The sequence below is a fragment of the Apium graveolens genome, chromosome 1, assembly GCF_009905375.1.
Source record: "Apium graveolens cultivar Ventura chromosome 1, ASM990537v1, whole genome shotgun sequence".
NCBI lineage: Eukaryota > Viridiplantae > Streptophyta > Magnoliopsida > Apiales > Apiaceae > Apium > Apium graveolens.
In genome coordinates this window covers 206,266,075-206,269,939 of record NC_133647.1, presented here as the reverse complement: position 1 = coordinate 206,269,939, position 3,865 = coordinate 206,266,075, and positions in this window count along the sequence as shown.

Genomic DNA, 3,865 nt, shown 5'->3' with positions numbered 1-3,865 from the left:
AAAGAATGTAACTGAGTTACCTTGCAACAGCCATTGCACAATATTTGACGTCAGTACTGGACCTAGCAACCACATACTATTTCTTTGTCTTCCATGAAATAGGTGAAGATTCTAGCATGCTGTAATAGCCTGATGTTGACTTAAGATAAAAGGCATAAGATGCCCAATTAGTGTCATAATACATTGTTAACTGGGATGCAGATGTTATAGCTAGAAGAATACCGTGGCATGGGTTACTAGACAAAGAAATAAGTTATTTTTTGGTTGCCTACATATGCTCAGAGGTAGGAGATTGCATGTATTGTATCAAAATGTGAACATGATACACAATGTAAGGACCAATAATCGTGATATGTATGAGTTTACCCAATAATCGTTTATGTGGTTATTGATCAGTCAAATGCATACCTTTATCCGGGCTCAATTTGACTTTTTATTATATTTAAAATTTATTGGCTTTATTCCTACCATGTGATACTCTTTGAGGAGATCCATGACATACTTCTTTTGGGAGAGGAAAAAACAGCTAGCAGATCTGTAAACCTCCAAGCCAAGAAAATAATTGATGTTATCAAGATCTTTCATATGAAAATTATGAGCCAACACGTGTTTGAATTTAACAATATTCCGCTCAGAATCACCAAGTAATCAACAAATCATCAAATAATATGAGGATAAATATAATGATATTGTCCTCCACTTTCGTCAACAAATTATAATCAGCCTTCGATTGTTTATATCCTTCATGTTTCAGTGTAATTAGTCAGTTTTCTAAAACAGCACTTACCTGCATTAAAGCATAAAACCTCTTGATTAACTTGCACATGAGTAACATCCATTTGAACAACAAAGCAATTTTGCATAGCTGTCAAAGCTAGAAGATTATGCACAATTACCATTTTTACAACTGGAGCAAATGTGTCCCCATAAGTAACTTCTTGCTGTTGTTTACATCCCAATAATCAATCTGCTTTTAGAATGATCAACAATACCAAATGGTTCAAATTTGGTCTTCTCCAACCACTTACTGCCCATAGCTTGTTTTCCTGGTAACAATATTATAATCTGCCAGTACCATTACATCATTAGGTGTACATTAAGCAAGATTTGTGGAATAATCGTCATACCACACAAGATTTTTCCATAGTTTTGTAGACTTTTTAAGTGGAGTAGAATCAGGATACGGGCTAGCAGTTGTTGAATGCATATTCTGATCTGTTGAATGCATATGCTGATGTGATGAATGAATATTATGATCTATTGAATGCATATACTGATCTGTTGAAAATATATTATAATTTATTGAATGCATAAGATCAATATGACTATTAGAAGATGAGTCACTATCATTGACATCACTCAGAGAAGAATAGTAATCATAATCCTGAATAACAGGAGAATTCCTAGCATTGACAGAGGCAATGGTGCATAAAATTTGCCTTGGGTGCAACATTATTGTAATAAAACACAGATTCATGGAAAACATCTCTCGATACCAAGATAGTTTTATTTATCAAGGACAAAAAATGAAAACCTTTTTGTGTACACGGATAGCCAATGAATGCAACATGAGTACCTCGACAATGAAATTTATAATGATATATTTGAGCATTACACGCAGACGCCAAGCAACAAAGGCCTTAAAACTAGAAAAATTTGGTGGTTTCTTGTAGGGAACTTCATGAGGAGAAACATGATGCAAAAAAAGGCTTGAGTTTAAACCATGTTGAGGATACTTAGAATTTTTTTTTAAATCAATCAAAATACTTCCAAATAGACTCATTTTGATGTTGTTGAAATTGGTTAATTTCATTTCTAAGTCTTTTTGCTTTACGGTTTGGAAAATATTTTTAAGAAAAATAGACACAAATCCATCCCAAGTGGAAATAGAGTTAACGGGTAGACTATACAACCATTGTTTAGCCTCTTCTTTCAAAGTAAAGTTAATTCGGAGCTTAATGGAGTCTTCACTAAGTTGTTAAAGTTTTTGTAAAGTACACACTTCCTCAAATTCTCGAATGAAAAGATATGGATCCTCTCCTTCAATCCCAAAAAACCTAGGTACATGCTAATTTTGTGATATTTGATTTCAAAATTATTCGCGGTTGATCCGGGTAGGACTATGCATGAGGGTTCAGCGGAACGCGCGGGTAACAACGGTCTTTAAGTGAGACATACATGACAAGAGGTGGAATATCTACTTCTTTTGATTCAATTTTAGTGGGCGAAAAGAACTCGAGTTGCATTATTATTTTAGGAGATGAAAGGTTAGAGTGTCTTATTAATCTAGATGAATGGTCTCGAACCCAATTACTTTGCATATAGTACAAGTAATCGCGCAGCAGACAAGAGCTATAAATAAACACCCAAGAAAAATTGGAAAATCAAATTAAAAAAACTTAGATCTAGGGGTAATCCTAAAAAAAATTAAAGAAGTTTGATGTATCATACCAGAATCAATATAAAAATGAACACAAGCCTTGTCTTTAAACTCAAGAGCATAATCAATTCTGATAATCTTAATTTTTTTCAGAACTGAGTAACAATATGATTAGCAAGACATTTATAGACAAATAAAAATTCAAACTTTATTGTTAATAAATGATCGAAAACCATCCTAGAAGAATCATCAACAATTGTTAAAAAATATTTGTACTTAACTCTGGTGCATGCCTTGTATGTCCCCCATACATCAACATATATGATATTAAAATAATGAGCATCATGAGGAGTACTCATAGGAAATGGAAGATTAGTGAATCTTGCCATTGGACAAGTAATTACACCATATCAGTTGTATAAAAAATCTGATGTTGAAGATGAGGAAGAATTTTCATCTTAGGTGTAGGAGCATGACCAAGTCTATTGTCCCAAAGCACATATGTATCTTTACATAATTGAGGCTTTATTGCTCTGCATGTTATATTGTTGCATACTTTTACACCATCAGACTTTATATAATACAGTCCATTGCAAAATTTTCACTTCCTGAACTGCGTTTGTGACATAATATTTGAAAATGCACTTATCAGGATTGAAGATGATATGACAATCATTATTTTGAGCAACCTTGTATATAGATAGTAAGTTATGATTAAAATTGGGAACATACAAGGTTCCCAACAACTTCAATCCATTTTTAAGTTCAAAATCACCAATAAATGACAAAATTATCTCTGATAGTTAGTTTAATAATGTGCTGGTGCCATATTAATATTTGTCAACAAATTTAAAGAGGTTGATATGTAATTTATGGCTCCAGAATTCACTATCCGCTCATTTGAAGAACACTTGACACTATAGCACAATATCATAGCGAAAACCATGTCTGATAATGGAGCATCCATTTCCTCCATCCATTTGTGATATGTATATTACCTTGAAACATCTTCGAGACCTTCTCAAACTTTTTTAAAGTCAACATAACACTACTATCACTACTACTGCAATCATCAATACTATCAGATTCAACATCATTCTGTGCATTATAACTCTATGCAACATTGTCCATTCGTCCACCTTTATTTTGATTCCATTTCTCTGAAATTCTTGAGTCACTTCCTTTATGACTCATAGATTCATTCCTTATATGATTATTATGCCACTCTGGATAATAAATTCAGTATTGAGGGAATTGTTGCTCGTGACACATTCAGCGGTATAATGGAGATAATGTCAGAGTCAAAAGACTGTATACATCGGGCAACACATCCTGCATCTGATTGAGCTAATAATGGGATTACCCATGAGGTTTGTAATATTGTATTTTTGCACCAACATTTAAATATTTTGTTAAATATTTATTTCTTGATTGGCCATAAACAATGTTAAAGCTCATATGTTTTAAATATCCTATCATCTTTAA